The 25,452-nt window shown below is 39.3% G+C and overlaps 1 protein-coding gene across 3 annotated transcripts in view; it reads right to left on the bottom strand.

Moving 5' to 3' along the window:
- Positions 1-25,452, bottom strand: part of Mecp2 (methyl-CpG binding protein 2) — a 54,375-nt gene that overhangs the window by 16,948 nt on the left and 11,975 nt on the right. The window contains exon 1 of one of the 3 annotated variants that reach the window (XM_032889635.1): positions 7,078-9,270. The exons of the other annotated variants lie outside the window; for them this stretch is intronic. The gene's annotated coding sequence lies outside the window, so the exon portion shown is untranslated. Of the gene's footprint in view, positions 1-7,077; positions 9,271-25,452 lie in introns of those variants that run through there. 3 annotated transcript variants of the gene reach the window in all.

The following is a 25,452-nucleotide window of genomic DNA, read 5'->3' as shown; positions in this document are numbered from 1 at the left end:
AGAGATTGTGTGAAAGACAGGTATCTGTAGGAAAGTTTACAAGGTCAGAGGAATCCTCAAGAGGGTGTTTGATTCAAGACAGTGGTAGAAGGGGTCAAGGAAAAGATGGCAAAAAGAGAAGGATAGTATGGTACAGCTTGAATATTGGTACTGTAGGGAAGGGCAGACGACTCTTGAGTGTCCAGCCTTGGGGACTAAAAGCAGAGCACATGCTATCTGGCTATGTGGTCTTATTTACCAGTTTGTTTAGAAGAAGGTTGGTGGGTGGTAGGGTGGGCAGTAAGTTGAGAAGAGGAGGAAGAGTACAAAACAAAACAACCCCAAACCAAAAATTCATCAGGTACTATTTTTGGGCCAAGGAAGGGCACAAGGAAGGAAAAAAGAGAGAATGAAATGGGGGGAGAGAGATAACAGGTGTATAACATGTACCTGAATGAAAATATCATAAAGAAACCCTATTATCTTATAAAATTGATAACAGTAATAAAAATATTGGTAAAATCTGACAAAATGCATACTTCACGTTAGCCTCTTTCTACCATAAAATCAAACAAGTCCTTGGTAATTTATTTCAGTGTTCTCTATCACCACATAATGGGATGTCAGCTGAAACCCAAGCCTCACCAGGAACTGACAAGAGGTTGAAGATGGCGGCCAGGTCCATGACCGCTTTATGTAAGGCCACAAAGTAGTTATCAAACAATAGGAAGGACTGATATCACTGTATTAGGCTCTCTGACCATGATATTGAGCTACTAAATGTTGGTAAAATACAGGCAGAAAAGTCCTTATAAACTTGTCATAATTAAGGTTTCTACTGCTATGAAATTTATTGCACTGTGCTACCCAATGTTAAGACTAAGATTTTTCTTGATTATAATTCCTAAAAATATGACAGTTAATAGGGTGGGGAATAGTGGCATTTTTGCCCTTTCTCTAGTCTAGAAAGATGGGTGCAAAGGTAGAACACTATTCTGGGGATGGGTACTGAGGGGCTTTACTTTGTGTATACACAGAGCTACTAGTGGCCTAGGAAACCTACCTCTAGATACCATGGTACATGAAAGATAAGAACAATATCAACTCCTAATTTTGTTTTTAGGCTAAGTAGACAATGGAAAATGTCTTCAATTTTTAATTATATGTCTGTCTTTTCTTCCTTCCTTCCCTCCCTCCCTCCCTTCTTTCTTTCTTTGGAGACAGGGACCCTACTTAGCTCTGGCTATCCTGGAACTTGTTATGTAGACAAGGCTGGCCTCACAGATCCATCTGCCTCTGCCTCTCACTTGCTGCGATTAAAGGTATACTAACCACCATGCCTGGTAATTATGTGCAGAATGTGCAAGTGAGTGGAAGTACCCATGGAGGCCAGAGGTATCAATTGCCCCTTTCTCTAGCTGGAGTTATAGGAAGTTGTAAGCTACCCAGCATCGTGTTTAGAATCAAATTCTGGACCTCTGAAAGAATACCAAGTGCTTTAATGACTGAACCATCTGCCTTAGTTGTTTTTATATTGCTGTGACAAAAAACCATGAACAATACAATTTATAAAATAGTGTTTAGTTGGCTTATAGTTTCAGAAGATTAGAGTCTATGATGGTGGAGCAGGGTACAGTGGCGAAGACATCTGAGAGCTAACATCTTGTTCCACAAATTAGAGGCATAGAGAACTCTAGAACCCTAAAACCTTAAGTTCCAAATTACATGCTTTCTTTTATAAGTTGCTTTGGTCCTGGTGTTTTATCACAGGAACAAAAAGTAAGACATAATTTCTACTAGCCAGCCCCCACCTCCCACTTTTTGAGACAAGGTCTCACTACACAGCATATCTCACCTAGAACTATGTGGGAATTCACAAAGATCCTTTATCACAGCTTCTCAAGAGCTAGAGTTATACACATGTACTACTATGCCTAGCAAAGGAATTCTTTAAAAATGTATGTGTATGGCTGTTTTGCCTACATGCATGTCTGTACATTCTTACAACACAAATGAACAGAAACAAAACAAATGATGGGCATGATAGACCATATGTGAGATTTATTTGCAATACTGCTTTTCCACTAAGATATCACAATTACTACAATTCAACCCACTGGGAAAATGACAAGTGGGATTGGCTCAGTGGTTAAAAGTATTTTCTGCTCTTATAGAACTGAACTACCTGAGTTTTGTTCCCAGCACTGACGCTGGATAGCTCATAACCATCTGTAACTCCAGCTCTAAGGGATCTGATGCTCTGTTCTAATACCTGTGAGCAACTACAATCATGTGAGATATACTTACATAAACACATACACATACATAAAAACAAAACAAATAAAAATGATAAAACTAAAGATTTTTTGCTTCCTATATATAATCAAAAATCCCTCCCAAAAATCAGCTTTTGAATTGATTCTAAGTGAATGCAAGAAACACAACAAACTGAGATAATTCAGATTGTACTTCATAAAAATTGTGTCTCTGGCTGGAGAGATGGCTCAGCAGTTAAGAGCACTGACTGCTCTTCCAGAGGTCCTGAGTTCAATTCCCACCAACCACATGGTGGCTCACAACCATCTGTAATGAGATCTGATGCCCTCTTCTGGTGTGTCTGACAGCTACAGTGTACTTATATAGAATAAATAAAAAAATATGTCTCTTAGGAAGTAACCCCACAGCATCATTTATTCAAAGAAAATGTACTTTACTAAAAAACTATAAAAAACTTAAACATATTAATACCATACTCCTTTTCAATCTTACCAGAACAAAACTAAACGTGTTTAAATTGCTGAGATCCAGAAAGTTCATTTAGCTACAGAAAATAAAACATCTCCTGGGCTGGAGAGATGGCTCAGAGGGTTAAAAAAGAGCACTAGTTGCTCTTCCAGAGATCTGGTTCAAATACCAGCATCCACATGGTGGCTCTGACCACCATCTGTAATCAGATGCCCTCTACTGGTCTGTCTGAAGACAGCTACAGTGTACTAATAAGTAAATAAATAAATCTTTTTTTTTTTTTTAAAGGTACTTTAAAAAAAAAAAAAAACACACTCCCAAACTACAGCAGTCACGTACAAGTGAAGGAAGCAGCTGAAGCCTTATGACTGAAGCTGCACAGCAAGCACAGGTGACCTATTTGCTTAGATGCAATGGTCAGATTTAAGGAAGGAGACAGAATTGCTGCTTTTCCTGTTCCCTTAGACATTCCGGGAGTCTCTATCAAATACTTTCTTTCATTGACTGGTTGTTAGGGGAAGCAAAGGGAAGTCACCTGTGTACTTCTATGCTCAAGGAATGCATTAAACCTGAGGGCAGAACAGTGTGCCAGGAAGCAGCAGTGACAAATGCCTACAGAGGTTAGCCAGGGCCCAGACAGAGTGGCAAATTCCCCAGGGCTGGAGCTGGGGGTAGAGCCAGTTTCTGCATCCATCAGTTCCTAACGTTCCCTCTAGTGAAACAGAAAACCACAGAGGCTATTCTCATGGGTACTTTAAGTGGTACATCTGTTGGCAAAACACAAATGTTGTTATACAAATATGAACTCACAGATTGCAGACGCACCTGATAGCCTTTAAAATTCATGTCTCTTTTTTGCAAAGCTGAACTGAGAAACTGTGCTGTTAAATCACAGACTTATATTTAAAAGGAGGAAGAATGTGTGGGTGCTATTTAGACTTTCATTGATTTATTCTGCTTTGGGTGACTACAACTCCCCCAAAATAACCCCAAAGTCATATATTTTCCCTTTTCTGTGTACCTCTGACTCACAGCTACAGGTTTGATTAACTCATGAATAGTCCTTGTTGGCCACTCAGAAGTTGATGAACTAACAGCAGTGCAGGCTGTGTTTTATTCTGTCCAGCTTATTTTAAGACAAAAACCTTAGGGCAAAGTCCCAATACAGAACTATTCATCCATTCAATAGTTATGTCTGAGTCCAAATACTAGAGATACAGCAGTTATCTGTATATTCCAACCCTCTGCCTTCATGGGGCTTGGACTGTAGTATGGGGAGGAGAGTACAAACAAAAATATTCAGCTTGTGGCAGATGGTGACAAGTGTTAGGATTGACAGTGAAGGGTAGAGAAAGAAGACTTTGACCTAGAAGGATGTGGCCAGAGAAGGTCATAGTAGAAAAGTGATCCCTGAATAGACTTGAAAAAAACCACAGTTGTGATACCAGGAACAGAAGGCAGAGCAAGGGCCAAGGACCTGAAACAGATCCCCCCCCCCTTTTTTTTAATCAAACAAGGATGTGTCAGGGAGGATCCAAGAAGCCCTTGTTACTTTCCCGACCTGATGCAGTGGATGAATGATTACATTAGACACCAATCACTGTTCTAGCTTAGATGCTTGGGAACACATCAAGAATCAAGTGAACAACTCTGCCTAAAATGGGTTGATAGTCCAAATAAGCACTGTCAATTACATAGTGTTAAAAGGGGACAAAAGCTATGTTTGGAAGAAAAGCCCAGTCATGGTAGGCTCCATGAGAAGGGAAGACATTTATGCAGATACTCACAGAAGGACTGACTTCTATAAAAATTAGGATCAAATGATGCTGAAATATCCTGGAACCAAATAAGCAACTGGATCTGTATTGAACAATATGAAGATCATTATTGGTGAAGCCTTACTGTGTATTCTGCCCTAGCTTTGGCAGTACAGAGCTTAGGAAAGCATGGGGAGAGACATAGTGTCACTGGAAAGGGAAAGGGAAGTGGTAAAGCCAGAAGGGATCAGGAGAAAGAAACAGTGCCACTAAAGTGGAAAAAGTAGGAAAAGATTTCTAGGGAACTGGGGGGAGAGCCTGATACCAGAGAGCTCTGGAGATACATCCTGAAACAGAAGCAAGGGTACAGAGCTGGGTCTCTCACTTTATAAGGGGGACTGGGGAGTGAGTGAATATGTGTGTGTGTGTGTGTAAGATCATGAGGGTGCAATGCCAGTCTGTGGGCATACTCTTTGGACCGCTCCCCTGCTCTCTGGAAACTAACAGAGCAGTTACCAGATGAAAGGAGGTATGACAGCCTGTTATAGTTGATAAGAAGTATCCCTTTCCCACAACTTTATTTCTCTACCAAAGGACCACATATTGAAGCGTTGATCTAGAGCTGGTAGATCCAATTCCTGAGAGGTGACTGAACCATGAGAGCTCTGATGGATTCATAAGTTGACAGCATTACTGGGAGGCAATAAAAATGTTATCAGGTATGATCTAGCTAGAAGAAATAGGTCACTGAGGGCGTGGTGTGTCTTGGTGAGATGTATTTTGTCCCCTACTCTGAGCTTTCCCCTGCCTCCTGGTCACTACGAAGTAAGAAGTGCTTTTCTAATATCCTTCTGTCATGATGTTCATCTCACTACAGGTCCAGAAACAATGGAGCCAACTGACTGTGAAGGGAGACCTTGGCAAGTGGGCCAAAATACGATCCTTCTTCAAATTTTCCTCATATATTTGACATAGTGCTGTATAACACATGGGCAAAGGAGATAGAACAGAGACATGGGGAACTGGAATATACCTGCCAAAGAAAGGTGAACATGAGGTTCCCCTGGAGTGTATTAAAGAGGAACCATATTCAGTGTGTGTGGAGTAACAAGGGAGTGACTGAAATTCACCGAAGCTGGTGCTTTATTAACCAAGTACAACTGATCATGACATTAGAACAGAAGGAGATGAGTGGGAGACATGGCCAGACTAAAGATGCAAGCAAATACGGATTATAAGTGTCCCCAAGGTAGTCCCAAGTATTGGAGTTGGGCACTACTTGCAGTAAACTTGAAGTATAAGAGGATCTGTGCCTTTGCAGATAGAAGATTTGAAGGCCAGTACAATGACTCAGCAGGTAAAACACTTGGTGTGATACACATACACATATGCATAGACAAAATAAAATGAAGTGAAAAGAAAAAAAACATGAACTGGGCTAAATTTTCTGATACTAGAACTAGTACTAGCCACTATGAATGCTTGAGAGAGAATAAAAAGATGTAATGCAGAGCAAATGTAGCTTTAAAACGTCTTTGACAGGGACAGAGGGAAAGTTTAGGTTAAGACCACTTGCTGCTCTTACGTCTAGACCCAGGCTCAATTCCCAGCACCCACATGGTGGATCACAAGCATCCATTAACTCCAGTTTCAGGGGATCCTAGGTCTTCTTTTTGACCTCCACAGGCACCAGGCACAGACATGGTGCATATACATATGTTAGGTCTTGGGTAGTCTATGCCTAGAAATGAGCTCAAAATGGACTATAGACAGATTTCTGGTGATTAGATAAAATCCAGCATTCCCAAGGAATTTGTGAAATAGGTTCTCATCCCCCCAAAAGGAATAATTTCTCTTGTGTGTTGGTTTATATAATAGCCTCCATGGGCTCATGTATTTGAATGCTAAGTCATCAGGAAGTGACACTACTTAAGAGGGATTATGAGGTGTGACCATTGGAAGGTCTGGACTTGTTAGAGGGAGTCTGTAGCTGAGGGTGGGCTTTTAGGTTTGAAAAGCCCAGGCAAGGCCTAGTCTCATGTGGCCCAAAGATCAAGATATAGCTTTTACCTTTTCAGCACCACACCTGCCTGCAGCCATGTTCCTACCACCACGATAATGGGCTAAGACTCTGAAACTGTAAGCAAGCTCCCAATGAGATGTTTTTCTGTGTAAGAGTCATGGTGTCTCTTTACAGCAAGAGAACAATGACTAATATGATTTGCGTCTAGCAGAAGGGGCATGGCTGTCTATCCACTGATATATACCCGGAGGCCACAGGTTTAAACGGCCAACCATGCCCTTTCTGCTAGAGGCTGACTGTGTAAGTGTATTTTTGACCTGGCTCTTCACACTAAGAAATACAAGTGCAGACACCAAAAGGAAGAAGTCTCTAGCAAAGACAGTAAGAGACCTACGAACTATCAAGAAAGGTATATTTAGTAAACGTCTTCCATGTGAAGTCTATCTTTCCTGGCCTCTAGGGTCAACTAGACTGCTTTCTCCTAGAGTTGAGTCTGCCTGTCAACCTGCCCTGCCCTCCATGGAACTCCTGCCTCCAGACTTCCTCTGTAGAGAGACCATGTAGACTCCATACCCCAATCCCAGAAGCTCTTCAGGGCAGGGTTGGAGGTTCAGAGAATCAGTATCATATAGACTCCAATTTTGTCCCTAGAGAAAGCAAAAAATATTTTAGAGAAATCCCACAAGAGAATCATATACAATGAGGAAACAGATTATAAGAGTTCGGAAAAAATAGGTTAGGTACAACACATGTACTGTACAGTGTTTTCCAGTATGCCATCATTTCCTAGAAGAGAAGTCTATAATGACCCAAATGTCCATTCACAGGAAACTGCCAGACTGAAAAAGTATTGTTCATCTATACAAGGGAGTCAGTCAGCAATGGGAAGAATAAAAATATACCTTCTTGCAGCCTGAAGAAAAGAAGATCACTATGCTGACGGGGGTGGAAAGAGTATGTGAAAGTAAACTGAAAAAACAGAAAGACTGAGCACAGCATTCACCCATCTATTAATCTATCAGATTATCTTTCTTTAATTTTGGTCTTATACACTTTTAAATGCATCACAAAAGAATCACTTCATCCTGTTCTGGCTAGTTTTGATGTCAGCTTGAAACAAGCTAGAGTCATCTGAGAGGAGGGAGCCTCGTTAAGAAAATTCCTCCCTAAGATCCAGATGTAGAGCATTTTCTTAATTAGTGATTGATGTGGAGGGCCCAGCCCATTGTAGGCTGTATTACTCCTGGGTTGGTGATCCTGAGTTCTATAAGAAAGCCAGGAGGAGAAAGCTAGTAAGAAGCACCCTCCATGGCCTCTGAATCAGCTCTTGCCTCTAGGTTACTGCCCTGTTTCAGTTCCTGTCCTAGCTTCCTTTGATGACAGACTATATGATGTGTGAATGTAAACCAAATAAACCTTTTCTTCCCCAAGTTGCTTTTTGGTCATCGTGTTTCATCTCACCGACAGAAACACTAAGACAATTCACAAACACTTTGGCAATCATGTCATTAAACTGAAAATTTTATCTTCATTTTTTAAGTTAAAATTTACACTCACTGACGTATATAAATCTTAAGTGTGCCATCTAATGACTTTTGCAGCTGTGTAACAGACACTCCTACCAAGACACAAGACAAACACAGCAATGGGAAGTTCCCTGGCATCTTTCTTGCCAGCCCTACTCTATATTATCAGCAACATTTGGTGTTATCAGGAATTTTTGTTTGGGAATCAAACCTACAGCACCACACTGCCAGGCCAGTACTCTACCACTAATCAAAAGCTCTAGCCCTTACTATCAGTTTTTAATTTTGGTTATCCCAGTGGATGTACAGTGGCATTTCAGCGTACTTGTAATCTGCATGTCACTAATTCCTATGTCATGACTCAAATTCCTTTTATGAATTATCCATTAAAAGTTTCCCTTAACCATTTGCCACATTTGCCGTGCAAGTAAGCAATGAGGATCGGAGTTCAGACCCCCCAGAAACCCACATAAAATGCCAGGTAGGTGCAGTAGCCCATCTGTAACTCCAGCCTTGGAAGAAGGTGTGTGCTACCACCACCTGGCCATGTTTTCTTGTTTTAAAAAATTTACTTAAAGCTGTTAGTTTTCCTTCTAAGTGATATTTTGTGCACATTCAATGAATCTTACATTATTTTCATTGTAATTCATAATTAGAATATTTTCTAATTTTTGTGGGATTTTTCCTGACTCATGAGTAACTTAGGAAATGTGTTAATTTTCAATTACTTGAGGCTTTTTCTGTATCTTATAGTTACAATTCTCAACTTAATCTCACTCTGATCAGAGAATATAATCAAGCTTCAAAATTTACTAAGATTTGTTTTACAGTCCAGTAAAGAATAAAGTACTGAGATTTATCACTCTCCTTTGGTAATAATGGGTATGCTGTAGTCAATGATTTTACTCTGTGAATTGTAATGAGGTTCAGGGTAACTGGTAATGCTAAGACCTTTTATACCCTCACTGAATTTTTCTTCCAGTTCTATCAATTACCAAAAAGGGAATTAAAATTCCCAAACAGAATTATTGTGGATTTCTTTAATCTTCATAATTTTCTTCCATTTTTGTAGCTCTGTACTTGGACATGTGTACATTTATGAATGTTAACATCTTCCCAATGAATTATCCCTTATCATTTTAAAATGCATCCTTTTTTTTCAGGACTGGTATTGAACCAAGGCTTTGCACATGCTAAACAAGTGTCCTAATGGAGTCATATCCACAGCTCTTAAAATGTCATGTTAACATGCTGCATCTCAAAGTCCACTTTTTAAACTATTATTATTGTCACCCCAACATTCCTTTACTTGTGTATAGTATTACCCTTTCAATCTCCTTTTATCATATTAAAATTATTTTGGGGCTGGAGAGATGACTCAGCAGATAAGAGTTCTTCCAGCTCTTCCCAAGGATTCAATTCAGTTCCCAATATCCATGTTGGGTGGTTTGGAATTGCCTATACCTTCATTTTTCTTCCTTTAACACAAGGTTTCACTATGTATACCTGACTGCCCTGGAACCCAATATGTAGACTAGGTTGGCCTTGAATTCAGAGAGCCATCTGTCTCTGCCTCCTGGGTGCTGGTATTAAGAGTACATGTGCCTGGCCTTGGGTCTTGCTTTTTAATGTACTCTATAATCTGTTTTTTTGTCAGAAATGTTAAGTCTATTTATGGTTAATGCAACTGGTAATATGAATGGATTTAGGACTACTGATTTGTTCCATCATTCCAGACATGGTTTACTTTTTCCTTTATATTTTGATAATAACTACTCTGAAATCTTTCTCTGCTGACTCCAGTATCTAGGCTATCTTGGGGTGGGTCTCCAATGACTGTATTTTCTTTTGAACAAAGGTGAGCAGAATGTAGCCTATTGGCTTAATTGGACTCAGTAACTGTTTTTGTAACAATATTCTTTGCTATAGCTATATCCATGCTTTTGCTAGATGCCTTTGCATCTACAATAGTGAGTTGTATAGTTGCAACAAATCAGATGAGCTAAAAATAGCTGTTTATGGAAAAAATGTTGATTCCTGCTTGAGTAACAGTTACAGTTCCCCATTTTTTTCTCACCCAACCACAGTGATGCACTTTCCTATTCTACAGAAATCTGTTACCTTCTAATAAAGAAGTCTGATTTTTATTTTCTTCTCATGTATGTGTATGATGTGCGTGTTTGTATTGAAGTCTGAGATGACCAGCAAGCAGTCATAGCCACCTGGCCTTTACATGGGTATTGGGGGGAGGGGACTCAAAGCACTTTAAATACTAAACTATCTCTCTAGCCCAAGCATTCTAGTTTTTAAATTTTAGTAGTTAACGTGGTTCAACTCAAACTTCAAACTGTCTTAACCTTGGCAGGCAACAGCTGAAACCTCTTGAGTTTTTCTGTCTAAGCTAGAGTTTGGTAGAGTCTATGTGAAGGAAGAACTGTTGCTTTTGCCTGATTTCTACCTTCAGATCCTAAGAATAGTAGCTACTCTGAATTCCAATTTCTCAATCCAAGACTATGTGTTTCTATCCAAGATAGCTTGTCTGCTGAGTGAGTACTTACTGGATAGTTATCACATGTGCAGTCAATATAAGGAGGATATTCACTCCAATGAAGTTTCCTTCTTCAAATGATCCACTTGGCACTAGTTTCTGCATTTTTCTGATCATTCTCCAGTGCCCTAAGTAGTTATTTTAAATTTTTGTCAAGTTGTTTTCTTTTTGATAGAATCTCATGTATCTCAGGCTGCCCTTGAATTTATTTGGGTAGCCAAGGAGAACTCTGAACTTCAGATCTTACTGCCTCTCCCTGCTGTGTGCTATGATTATAGGTATGTATCACTATAACTAGTGTGGTTGCCATTCTTGTTTGTCAACTTGACTACATCTAGAATTAACTAAAACCCAAGAGGCTCCATACATAGGTGAAGGATTTTTTCTTAATAAGTCATTTGAAGAGGGACAACCTACTTGCTGTGTTTTATAAAAAGATAAAGAGAAGGAATATGTTTGGTGGAGGTGAGGTATGGTGTAGGGAAAAGGGGTGCCTTGTAGGCCCAGGTTGAGGCATCCCTTTCCCTGAGGGACAAGGTAAATAGAATAATTTATTCAGGGCACGGGGAGGGGAGTTAAGAGAAAGGCCAGGGGTGGGGTGGGGGTAGAGGTCTGACCACAAGCATGCTGAGAGAAGGGGGAGGGGAATGGGGAGAGAGGGGAGCAGGAGAAAGAGAGAACAAGAGCAAGACAGAGAGAGGAGGGGGCAAGCAGTCCCTTTTATAGTGAGTCAGGCACAGCTGGATGTTGCCAGACAACTGTGGGGCACAGCCTAGACTAAATGCCAACACTACTTGTAATCTGTATTTTTTGAGGTGGGAAGATCCACCTTTAATCTGGCCCCACCTTCTGTTAGCTGCCTATATAAATAACAGGAAAGAAGGAAACTTAACTCTTTTTACTGGTAGCTTTCATTCTCTGGCTGACAAGTTGGTTCCTTCACTGGCATTAAATTTACTTTTATGGAATTCTGCATATACTATCGACCAGTGGAGAAACATCAAGTCTCATGGACTTAACAATACTGGATTCTTGGACCTTCCGTTGGCAGACAACACGTGATCCTACTTGTGTATCAGAGGCAGAGAGGGATGGAGTCTGGAGTCCTTGGCAGGCTCCTATAGGTGAATCACAGAAGAGACCTTTGGGAATCTGGAGCAAGGCGCTACCACTATTATTCTCCCTTTGAAAGACAGCTCTTGGCATGCTACTGGGCCTTAGTGGAAGCTGAATATTTGACAATGGGCCACCAAGTTGCCATGTGACATGAGCTGGGTGTTATCTGACCTACCAAGTCATGAAGAAGAATGTATACAGCAACAATCCATTATCAAATGTAAGTATATATGTGATGGGCCTGAGCAGGCCCTGAAGGCACAGGCAAGTTACATAAAGAAGTTGCCCAAATGCCTATCATTTCTACCCCCATTACAATTCTGTCTGCAGCTAAGCATGCACCTATGAGGTGTTTACTGATGGTTTTGCACATTATGCCGGCACCACCCAGAAGCGGACAGCTGCAGCATTACAGTCCTTTTCTGGGACAACCCTGAAAGACACCAGTGAAGAGAAATCTTCAACAGTGAGCAGAACTCGGGGCAGTACACATGGCTATATATTTTGTTTGGAAGGAGAAATATCTAGATGTGTGGTTGTTCGGGGGTTCATGGATTGAACTGATGGACTGACTCAATGGTCATGAACTTGGAAAAGAACATGATTGGAAAATTGGTGAAAACCATCTGAGAAAGATGTGGATACTCTCTAAATGGAAGGATGTAAAGATATTGTATCCCATGTAAATACTCACCAAAAGGTGACTTCAGCTGAGGAGAGTTCAATAATCAAGTGGAGAAGATGACCAGTTCTGTGCACAGTCTGCCTCTTTCCCCAGCCATCCCCTGTGCCCATTGCTCAGTGGGCACACAGACAAAGTGGCTATGGTGGCAGAGATGGGGGTTATGCTTGGGCTCAACAACATGGACTTCCATTAACCAAGACTGACCTGGCTAAAGCTACTGCTGCATGCCAGATGTGCCAACAGCAGAGACCAACACTGAGCCCCAGGTAGGGCACCATTCTTTGAGGTGATCAGCCAGCAAACTGGTGGCAGGTTAATTACATTGGACCACTTCCTCCATGGAAGGACGACTTTTGTTCTCACTGGAGTAGATATTACTCTGGTTATGCAGTTGCTTTTCCTGCATGTAATGCTTGACAAACCACCATCCGTGGACTTACAGAATGCCTTATCCACCGTCATGGTATCCCACACAGTATTGCTTCTGACTAAGGGACTCATTTAACAGTCAGAGAAATGTGACAGTGGGCCCACAATCATGGAATCCACAGATTTTACCATGTTCCCCATCATCCTGAAGCAGCTGGTCTGACAGAAACATGGAATAGCCCTTTGAAGGTTCAGTTACAGTGCCAATTAGGTGGCAGCATCCTGGAAGATTGGGGTAGGGTTCTTCAGAAGGCAGTATATGTTTTGAGTCAGTGATCAATATATGGTACAGTTTCTCCCATACCCAGGATCCATAGTTACAAGAATCGAGGGGTGGAAAAAAGAAATAGTTCCACTCACTATTCCCCTAGCGACCCACTAGAAAAATGTTTGCTTCCTGTTTCCATGACATTAAGTTCTGCTGACCTAGAAGTTTTGATTCCTGAGTTGGGAGTGCTCCTGACTAGGGACTTAACAAATATTCCACTAAACTGGAAGTTCAGACTTCCCTCTGGCCATTTTGGGCTTCTGATGCCCTTAAACTAATAGCTAAGAAAGGAGTAACAGTGTTAGAAAGGGTGGCTGGTTACTAAGGGGGATTGGATTGTTTCTCCACAATGGAGTTAAGAAAGATTGTCTCAAGTGCTAGAGATCCTTGAGGGCATCCCTTGGTGCTACCATGTCCTGTGATTAAAGCCAATAGCAAAGTATAACACCTAATCCAGGCAGGATGGTGAAGGGTACAGACCCTTCAGGAAGGAAGGTATGGGCCACACCTCCAGGAAAAGACCAGCTGAGTTGCTTAATGACGGTGCAGGAAATACAGAATGGGTAGCAGAGGAAGGAAGTTATAAATACCAGCTAAGGCCACATGACTAGTTGCAGTCATGACTTCAGTGTTTCTGTCAACTTTTGTGAAGAACATCTTTGTGTAGATATTTGCACTCTTTCCTCTATTTCTTTATCATGTAATGTAACATCAATTAAGAGAATATTAATGATTATACTTAAGTTTGAGATACTAAAAGAGTATCTCTAAAGAGACACTGCCACCTATTCTAAAATTTATAATGTATTTGGGGTTGTAGAAGGGATAGTTAATCATGCTAGATATAATTATGACCTAGTTATCGTTTTTCATTTTGGAAATGGGCTTTAAGAGGATATTGCTGAATGTCATGTTGATAAGAGGTGGATTAAGTGATCGATCTTCTTGGTTGTCAACTTGACCACATCTGTGATTTAACTAAGCAGCTGGGCATAACAAGTAGAGATTTTTTCATAATTTTATCATTTGAAGTGGGAAGAGCCACCATTAATCCATATCTTTGAGAAAGATCCCTTTAACTGGGGCCACACCTGCACTGGCAGCTGGTAAAGGACATGGAAGAAGGAACTATTCTCTTTGATTGCTTGTTCCTCCTCTGGGTGGTAAGTCCATTCCTTCACCGGCATTAGAACTTACTTCTATGGAATTCTGTCACATACTAAAGACCAGTAGAGACATCAAGTCTCATGGACTGAGTGACTACTGGGTTCTTGAACCTTTTGTTGATAGACAGCCATTGCTGGAGTAGCAGGACCACAGTCTGTAAGACATTCTTATGAATTATATATACATGGTGTATCAGAGGTTTGAGTACTTGTAAGAAAAGTAGAGCAAAAAGAACTACTCTACCACTAACAAAAGCAAACACTCCCAAGTGATTTTTGTTTTAAGACAGGGTCTTTCTATGTAGTCCTGGAATGCACTATGTAGACCAGGGTAGTCTCACAACTCACAGAGATCCTTCAACCTCTGGTCTGTATCATCACAGCCCAGGTGGATATACCAGGTAATTTCTGTATATATGTATCCTGACTTTACATCCTTAGTAAAAATCTCTAACAGAAAAAAAAAAAAAAGCCTTATGCATCAACTTGTTTAGTTCTGCTATTAGTTCTGAAATTTTTTATTTTTAAATTTATATATATGAGTGTTTTACCTATACGTGCGTGTTTGTGTGTGTGTGTGTGTGTGTGTGTGTGTTTCTGTGTGTGTGCCTGTGTGTATGTGTGTGTATATATGCATGCATGCATGGATCCATGTCTATGCATCTATCACATGAATGCTTGATGCTGGCAGGGGTCAGAAGAGGGGTTTGGATCCACTGAAACTGTAGTTACAGATGGTTATTAACCACCATGTAGATGCTGGGAAGAGAACCAGGTCTTTTGCAAGAGAAGTAAGTACACTTTGCCACTGAGCCATCTCTTCTGTTCCTTGTAATTACTTTATATTTATTACATAAAAAGCAAGGAAGTGTGTATATTAGCATTGTTAGAAATCAACTTTTTTAGTGGAGAAAAATATATGGGCATAAGTTAAAGACCACTGAAAGCTAAAAACTGTCTTTGAAGATTTTATTATACAATCATGATTTTTCTAAAAAAAAATTAAATAACTTTCCTCGTGTGTTGTTCACCCAATGGGTCTAGATGTGTTTTTTTTCCAGTTGTGTGTGTGTTTCTTTTTTAAGGATTTATTCATTTATTTTATGTGAGTACACAGTCGCTCTCTTCAAACACACCAGAAGAGGGCATCGGATCCTATTATAGATGGTTGTGAGTCACCATGTGGTTGCTGGGAATTGAACTCAGGACCTCTGGAAGAGCAGCTAGTGCTCTTAACCTCTGAGCCATCTCTCCAGCCCCTAGATATGATGCTAACCCAGCAAAAAAAAAAATCACATATGGTACACACATATGGGGGTCTAAATAGTGGTCACCACTAAAATGAACCAGTGATTCTTGCAGTCAATTCTGGGACAGAAAAAGCACATGTTGGGATGAATTTTTGGTGCTAGAAAACAAAAGAATTGCTCTAAGAGTAGTTAATAAGAGGGTGAGAAGAGAGCATAGGCAGCAATATAAAGAGGTTTTCAATGACTAAATTTAGAATAATTTGATGACAAAACAATGACTGTGCTGAATTCTAAAATTTCTAATTTTTTGAGACAAGTTCTTTGTACAGTTTTGGCCGGTCCTCAAATTCAGAGATCCACCTGCCTTTGCCTCTTTAGCTGGGATTAACAACGTGTATCACCACAGACTGGCTGAATTCTAAAATTTCTAATAAATATAATTTCAGGAGTCCATATCAACACGAAAAACATAACAACAAATGTGTTGTCACCAAAAATCACTAACACCTTGTTTTAAAGTTTAATTAAACACAAAGATTAAGAATCTATAATTTGGGCTGGAGAGAGATGGCTCAGTGGTTAAGAGCAGTGACTGTTCTTCCAGAGGTCCTGAGTTCAAATCCCAGCAACCACATGATGGCTCACAACCATCTGTAATGAAATCTGACGCCCTCTTCTGGTGTGTATGAAGACAGCTACAGTGTACTCATATACATAAAATAAATATTTAAAGAAAAAGAATCTATAACTTTTGGGGGGGGGGAAATAGTTCCTCCACACAGATAATTCTTTATAGAGGGATGGCAATTGAAAGGTGACAGAATTAGATAAACCATAATTTTATAGCACATAGTAAAATAAAATAATAGATCAGGTAAGGATTATAAATGAATGTTAAAGTCATCAAGTGAATATCTGTTGGAAACAAAGATATGTGTTTGGTGCTAAACCAAATAGATTATTGTTGGTTACCAATAGAAAAACTGTACATTAATAATGAAGAGATTTGGGGTTGGGGATTTAGCTCAGTGGTAGAGCGCTTGCCTAGCAAGCACAAGGCCCTGAGTTCGGTCCCCAGCTCCGAAAAAAAGAAAAAAGAAAAAAATAATGAAGAGATTTGGCAGTCATCACCTACCTTCAGTGTGTATATGCACACTGTGTGCTCTTATGCTTTGTTATTTTGAATCAGTATCTCAGGCTAGCCTTGAAGTCATGATCCAGTCCGTCTCTGTCTCTGAATGCTGAGATTACAGGGATACGACCACCCCTGGCTAGTCATCTCCTTTAACCACTTAGGAAAATGTAACTTCATATACTACCTAAGACAAACCATTAAGTGCTTTGTGATCTGATGTGAGATGGAATACCCTACACTTCCTGTAAGAGATTCTGCTGTGAACGTTTAACCCAGACAAGCCTGCCGACCTACTTTCTCACAATTAATGTAATGGATAAAAGTCAAATTCTATATTAAGAGAGAAATCTAAAATGTGAGTTGCCTGGGATGAATGCTTCAAAAAGTCAGTGTTGGGGGCTGGAGAAGTGATTTGGCAGTTAAGATTAACTCTTGGTTGGGGATTTAGCTCAGTGGTAGAGCGCTTGCCTAGCAAGCACAAGGCCCTGAGTTCGGTCCCCAGCTCTGGAAAAAAAAAAAAAAAAGAAAAAAAAAAAAGATTAACTCTTGTCTTGCAGAATACCTGGTTTAATTCCCAGCACTGACATGGCAGCTTACAAACATTCAGAACTCCAATTCCAGGGGATCCAATACCCTCTTCTAACTTCTGGGGGCACAAAGCACATAATTGGCACACATACATTCATTCAAGCAATAGAATCATACATATAAAATAAAACAAAGAAATCTAAAACAACAATAACAATTTTTTAAAGACTCATTGTCAAAAGTAAAGTGGAGGCAGGGAAGATGTCCCTGTCAAAATAGACAAAGGAAGAAAACTTGAATGCAATGTAAATATATAAAATGTAATTGCTTTGTGGCCTAACTCACAGGAATAAGAGACATTTCAAGGGAATTTGAAATTAGAGTAGGTGCTTGATAACATGTAGAGTTATTAAGTGTTTTAGATGTGACCCAGGCATTGTGCTTTGACTGGAAAATATAATAATTTTTAGGAGATGTACTTCAGAGTAAAATGCCATTGTATCTGTGAATTCCTTTCAAACTATCAGCAAAGAAGTACTGTCAATTCTAGGCAGTGGGCATACAAGATTCAAAGTAAAAAAAAGGTTAGAATAAAATAAAGCATTTAATAGAGGCTCAGAAAATGAAGAGTGAATTTCAATACATATTTCAATAAATGGAAATTAAAAGAAAAATTGAGAAGTCAGGTGGTAGTGTCACACACCTTCAAATCCCAGCACTTGGGAGCAAGAGGTAGGCAGATCTCTGAGTTCCAGGCTAGCCTAGCCTACAAAGTGAGTTCCAGAAAAGTTGATAAAGGAACAATCCACCATTCCAAAATTAAAAGAAAAAAGCATAGTATATATTTTTTATTTTATATGCATGGCTGTCCTGCCTCCATGTAATTGCATCACATGCATGTAGTGCTCATGAAGGACAGCAGAAGGACATTAGATCCTCCTGGAACTGGAGTTACAGACAGTTGTGAGGTACTATGTGGGTGTTGGGAATAGAACCTGGGTCCCCTCCAAGAGCAACAAGTGCTTTTAACTACTAAGCCATTCATCTCTCTGGCTCAAGAAGTAAATTGTTTAAAAAGATGACAATAGACAAAATGTTCTCATTGAGCAATCCCTAGAACAATGAAATGAAAGACATAGTCCCTTTAAATTTCAGAACACAGAGGAAAAAGAGAATATTCTAAAATTCTAGGGAAGAATAGACAAAAAAGGAGGTCACTTATATGAGAACTAAAATAAGCCAACTCAGAAAGACAAAACCTAGCATGGTGATACAGACCTGAAACTTCCATACTTTGGAAAAGATAGAGGTAGGAAGATCTGAAGGTCATCTTTGGCTACATAGGAAATTTGAAGCCAACCCTGAGTACATGAGACTCTATCTCAAAGGAAAAAAAAGACAAATACCATATTTTCTCTCCTAAGTATAAGTCTAAAAGAAGAAGACATGAAAGTAGAAGGGGAAGGGGGCTTTTAGGGAAAAAGATGACAACCAGCAAGACAGATAACTGTGGATAACAAGGGAGTTAATATGACCAAATTTTTATATATATTAAAATACCATAATTGAATTTATTATTTTGTAAATTAAATCTCAAACCCCCAAAACCTTAACCTTCAAGTTTCCTACCACTCTGATGTCAATACTCAAAATCTAAATGATCCAGTTGCTGTCATCTCTCCGACCACTTCTCACCATTCCCCCATACTTTGCTCTGCTAAGGCTCCTGCTAAACTCTAAACCTTTATCCATGCTTTTTTCAGCATAGAAAGCCATCCTTTACAACCTGCCTGTTTCTACTCAAGTACCAGTTCCCAGCTTTGTCATTGTGCCTCCTCTGGAAAGACTTCCTTAACTCACTCAAGGCTGAGCTTTCCCGACAGTATAAAAAGGATAGTGAGTCATATTTGTCCTTCTAAGCCAGTGGTTCTCAACCTTCTTAATGCTTCTTTAATACAGTTCCTCATGTTGTGGTGACTGCCAACTGTAAAATTATTTTTTGCTACTCCATAATTATAATTTTGCTAGTTATGAATTATAATATAACTCTCTGATATGCAAGACACCTGATACACAACTCCTATAAAGTCAATTGACACCTCCTAGGGGTCATAGCCCATAGGTTCAGAACCACTGTTCTAAGCATAATTAAATATTGTATAATTATTTTATGTCTATATCTGACACTCTACTAAAGTTTTATGATCATCCTATCCCTTGCCTAAATCAGTGTTTGGGCTACTCTAGACATTTCAGTCCACTGTGGGATGAATGAATGGTGGTAACTTAATGTACTGCATGTGCTTCCACATGGAGTATGCAAAACCTTCATTATGTAAAAGCGGAGTGTCAGTATAACCAAGAGACCTGTTTCATAAGGATGTCAATGAGGATGCTATTTGACATGTCATCCAAAGTACTGCTGTATCCATCTGAGAGGCGATTTGTGGCTTACACTGAGATCTTGGCAGTGAAAATGATGAGAAGCAGCTTGTCTCATAGGAAGTGCTATTAAAAGATGGTGAAGGAAAGAGCAGAATCAAGACTGACTCTTTAAATCTGGATTGAGTAACTGGTTAGATATTGGTATTATTTCCTAATATGCAGTAAAGAGCAGAAGGAACAAGGTTAAAGAAGAAGTTAAGAATTATGTTTAGGACTTTAAATTTAATGGGCAACTCAAGTGTATCTAAGGAAGCCATTAAATTTGAGACTCAGGAAGGCTTGGATACAGGCAGAGTTGAAAATTGGCTTGTTGATACATCATCATTTGAGAGTAACGAAAAGGTAGAAACAATAGAAATGCCACTTACTGAAGGCACAGTCTTGAAAAGTTATAAAATGACATTGAAATGTTATGTGGGGACTAAAAATAGTGCTATAAAAATCTTATTCTGATGTTAGCTATCAATCCATAGCAAATTTATGGACAACATCTACTTTTCCTCTTTCTATATGTGATGAAACCTTTTCTATCAAATATGTATTTTTATTTTTGGAGGCAGGAGGATCACAAGTTCAAATACGTTATAATTTTTAGAGTAAGAAAATGCAGTTGAGCTATCTTTATTTTAGGGGAAAGTGTTCATGCCGTCTATTTTACTGCTGTGCAGAGATACCTAAACATACGTTAAGGAAAGAAGGCAGATTACAATAGCACATGTTAGATGATCTCACTCCTTAAAACATTATGTATGCAGGAAGGAAAAGGAAAACTAGAAGAAAATTTAAAATGCCAACAGCACTTGTAATCTCAGAACTCAAAAGTCTGAGGCAGAAAGATTGCAAGTTGGAGGTCAGCCTGTAGAAAGGAAAAACAAAAAAATCACACCTAAAATGTCAACAGCACAGGCTATTAATATGAACTTTTAGGCTATTAAATATTAAGTCACTGATGTGGCATTAAGTACTAAAAACAGATTTTTGGACTGCTGAGGTGGCTCACCAAGTAAATGTACTTATAACACAACTCAGGATAGCAGTCACACTACCTAGCAGAGACAGCCAGGCCTCAGCCTTGGCACAAGTCAACAGGAGGGACCTGGAGGGACACCAAGAGAAGTTCTCAGCTTTGCCTCTCAGTGAAGACATGAGATCAACAAGTGTGGCACAGCTAGCTCTATAAGCAAGCCAAGCAAGCTCAGCCCTGTCACTGTCCTTACAGTCCTATTTATATCCTCCAAACATCGTGTGTCCTTCATAGGTCTTGCCTCAGCACGTGCATCTGTCTTGGCTGGTATCACTCTGCCAATCATTCTGAGTCTGTGGAAGTGGCAAGAAACTACGGCACAGCATCAGAAGTTTTTTGGTGTGTTTCTCTCTATGGAATCCAGACAAATGCAGCTCAACTATGTAATGTATGCAATGTGTCATCAGCAAAGTATCCTTCATCACATGTCCTTTCACGTGCTTGCTTTAGCAGAACATCCTTTCTCCTGTGTCCACTTTAACAAAACATTCCTTCATATCTGCTCCAGCAAAACACTGTCCAACACAACTGACTTTCCAAAGAACCCTTAAGTTTCCACTTCAACACAGTGAGGCACTATCTCAAGATGAAAAGAGGAAGCTTTAGATTTCATTTTGTATCTTTTAAAAAAGATTGATTGATTGATTGATTAATTAATTATATAAGTGCACTGTGGTTGTCTTCAGACACACCAGAAGAGGGCATCAGATCCCATTACAGATGGTTCTGAGCCATCATGTGGGTGCTGGGAATTGTACTCAGGACCTCTGGAAGAGTACTGTCAGTGCTCTTAACCACTGAGCCATCTCTAGCCTCATTTTGTATCTTTTAAAAATATTTATTTTTAAAATTATATTTATGAAGTAGGAGAGAGGTGATGTGCACATGTGGTGTGACTATCCATAGAGGCAAGAAGAAAGCATTTGGAGCCTCCTGGAGATTGGTTTAAAGATAGTTGTTGAGTCATCTAACATGGATGCTGGGAACCAAATTCAGGTTCTCTGCAAGAGTAGTTATGTGGTCTTTTAACTGTTAAGTGATCTCTCCAGTTCCTTTGTCTTTTTCCTATATAACTGCTTAGTTGAGTACTGATACCTATTGTAGAAATAATTAATCTCAATCCAGGGCTTCTATCCTGCCTTTGATCATTCACTTTCCAGACAAAAGACACACAACTTTTATGATTTACAATAAACTTTAATCTGCACTAGAGTTGGGCAGCTGTCTACCCTCTATGTTGTTAGAATCTACTTTCCTATTAATAAGCCCGAGTTATTATACTTACTGTGTTTCATCTGTGCTGTTCTTAACTCCAATTGGCCAGTTCTCATGGGTATGCTTTCTTGACTCCTAACTCATGGTGTCTTTCTCCTCTCTGTACTTTCTTGTCTCTCTCCTCATGGTCTGCTCTGACCCCAAGGTCAGGAACACCAAACCCTGCCTACCTCAATTCTGACCAGCTATAGGCTGTAGATATCTCTACTCACAAATCAGAAATAACTTGACGACAGGGTCACATAGCATCACTTGGGTCTACATTCAGACTCTCTCACCTCTGGGGCAACCAGGTCTTAGGAACCTACACCTAGCATTACAATACTCAATAACAGACCAAACCTCGACAGATACCTTAAATTAAAAAAAAAAAGGATTTATTTTTAAGCGTGTATAAAGTGAAAGCACCCATGGACACTAGACATGTTGGATCTCCTGGAGCTAGAGTTACAGGTTGTTGTGAGCCACCTAACACGGATGCTGGGAAACAAACGTGGGTCCTCCAATATGAGATATGGGTGCTCTTAACTGCTAAACCATCTCTCTAGTCCACCGATAACTTATTTTACAAGTTTTACTTATTTATCATGGGTACATGTGTACATGCACAGAAGTGAAAGGTTAGCAGGTAGTGTCTTCCTCTATTGCTTCCCAGCTTATTTTTATTATTTTAAGGGTCTTACTATTTTATGTGCATGTGTGTATGTACATGCATCATGGATATGCAGGTGGCCAAGGAGGTCAGAAGAAGGTGACAGACATGGTTCTAGAACTACAGTTGGTTGTGAGCTGCTATAGATGCTGGGAACTGAACCAAGCCCCCTGCAAGAACAGAAAGTACTCTTAAACACTGAATGCTCGATTCAGCACCCCCACCTTATTTTTTGAGAAAGTGTCTCTCACCAAACTTGGACCTTTAGGCTGGCTAGTCAGAGAATCCTATTGTTTTCATCTCTGCCATATCTGTTTGTTGGTGATCAGAACTCAGATTCTCATTCATATATAGGAAGCACTTTACCCAGTGATCCTAAAGGTTTTTAGGGTATTTTTCAAATCCCCTGGTCATTTAATTATTTACTTACTTATGATAGGGTCCCAAGTACTGAGTTATTGATATATATCACCAAATCCAACATGATTTTTTAAGTTTATTGTTGCATGGAATAATAAACACAACAGATATATCTCCCTACCCCATCTCCAAGATTCCAGTACTGAACTCAGGACCTCACAAATCCTACCAATAAGCAATGTATACGATAAATGATCTATTGTCCACAACTGTCAGTGGATAAAAATGAAATGTTTTTCCCATCAAAGTTCACAAACCCCTCAATTGTTGAGCTAAGACTTAAAGCCCTTAATCTAAAAAAATCTAAAATGATATATTTCCTTGTGGTACTGGGGACTAAAGTCAGGTTTATATATGACCATGTTAGCACTCCACTACTGAGTATGACCTTATCTCTGAGCACATGAATAGCAGTTACCTTTGGTGAATTATCAGAATATTTTTTACTTTTGTTTTTGATTTTTTTTTAAAGATTTACTTATTTTATGTATGTGAGTACACTGTCACTGTCTTCAGACACATCAGCAGAGGGCATCAGATCTCATTACAGATGTTGTGAGCCACCATGTGGTTGCTAGGAATTGAACTCAGGACCTCTGGAAGAGCAGTCAGTGCTCTTAACTACTGAGTCATCTCTCTCCATTTTTTTTTTTTTTGAAAGAAAGGTAGTATGGCTACCTTTGTGAGTCCCTGGCTGCCTTGGAATTCACTATGCAGACCATGTCAGCCTTGAACTTAGAGACCTATCTTGCCTCTACCTCCCCAGTTCTGGATTCATGTCCCATCATGCTTAGCAGAATGCCTTTTAACTTTTAGTCTTTGTTGAGATTAGTCTGGAATATATGACACTCTGCGTTTAAAAAAAAAAACAAAACAAAGCTCAAAAAGCTTAAACATATCATATTTCTGTTTGTTTTATATTAATCTGGAAGAACATCTAAGGAATAGATACACTAACATTTTTAATAATTTAGTACCACTTTGAACACACCTTTAGGGCTAGAGTTGGCTCTGGCTAATATCACTGGCTTCTTTTTTTTGAAGAACCAGCTTCAATCCCCAGCACCCACATGGCAACTGACAATTGTCTGTTACTCCAGCCCCAAGAGTCTGAAACCCTCTTCTAGCTTCCTCAAGGATCTAAGCCTGTACACTGTGTACAAATACACAGGCGGGCAAAATACCCATATACACAAAAAACAAATTAACTATTAAAAACACAACTTTCAACTGTCCTAACTACTTGGATTTTATCATTCCCACAGTCTTACAAGCCTAAAAAAAATCACTATATTTATTTATCTTGGAATTTAAAAGAACAAAAGCCAAACTGTCACAACTTGCAGACGTTCGTCTAATTTTTTTGCCAAGTATAATTCCAAAAACAGCTAAAAATATTAGAGCAAATTAGTCCTTAATATGCTCTAATACCTTCTGCTGTTTACAAAAACACAAAACCTAGAAACACATGGAAACATATTTTAAAATTACCAAATATGTGTAGGAAAATTAGAATACAACACATCAAAGTAATGCTAATACCTACCTCAAGCAATGTATTTTTCCCTTAGTAGTTTGGTATACTGGATCTGTTTGTTCATTTATAAGGTGCAAACTAATGAAGATATAAGATTATCAGGAATTGAACATAGATGAACAACTGTCAATGACTAGGCAAGTAAACACAAGGAACACTAGCATATACTGTTCAAATCATTTACAAAAATACATCAGATATGGTCCCATGTTGGAGACCACCAAGGTATTATTAGAAGCCCCAAACAAGCCAAAAAGTATTTCAAGATTTTTAAAATTGACTTATATGAAGAAAAATTAAGATCATGCTATAAAAGTATTAAATTCATAGTTTAATAGAAATATAGAGGGTTACAAAGGAGACAAGGAGGTAAGTCTAGATATAGATGTCATTTTTTGTATGTGGAAAGATTTTATAAACATAGAAATAAAACAACTTGGGTTGGGGATTTAGCTCAGTGGTTAGAGCGCTTGCCTAGGAAGCGCAAGGCCCTGGGTTCGGTCCCCAGCTCCGAAAAAAAGAACAAAAAAAAAAAAAAAAAGAAATAAAACAACTTCTGGTTAATAGGACCAAAGTATGCAAACATAAACCAAATGTCAATCTTTGCTGCTATCTAATCCATTCTCAGTGAAGACTCTGGTTAGATTTCTGTTAAAAAATGTTTCCATAGCAAAAGGAAACAAATGAAGGTCTGCAAAGATTAATATAACCATACTTTAAAAAAATAGAGAAAGGAGTTACATACAATAGCATCCTGCAAATTTGTTAAGCACTATAGAATATACTATGCTACATGTACAACACAAACCTTGCAAGGAATGTAATGTGTCCTGATCAACTTTAGCAGATTGGCTACCTTGGGGAGGCAGGGAAATTACCATGAGTCGGAGTTTAGCTGGGACTGTTTCTGGGTTCAATAGAAGGAGGCTGGCATGAATATGCAG

This window comes from Rattus rattus, chromosome X (assembly GCF_011064425.1).
Source record: "Rattus rattus isolate New Zealand chromosome X, Rrattus_CSIRO_v1, whole genome shotgun sequence".
NCBI classification, from domain to species: Eukaryota; Metazoa; Chordata; class Mammalia; order Rodentia; family Muridae; genus Rattus; species Rattus rattus.
This window is presented reverse-complemented; position numbering and strand designations above follow the sequence as displayed.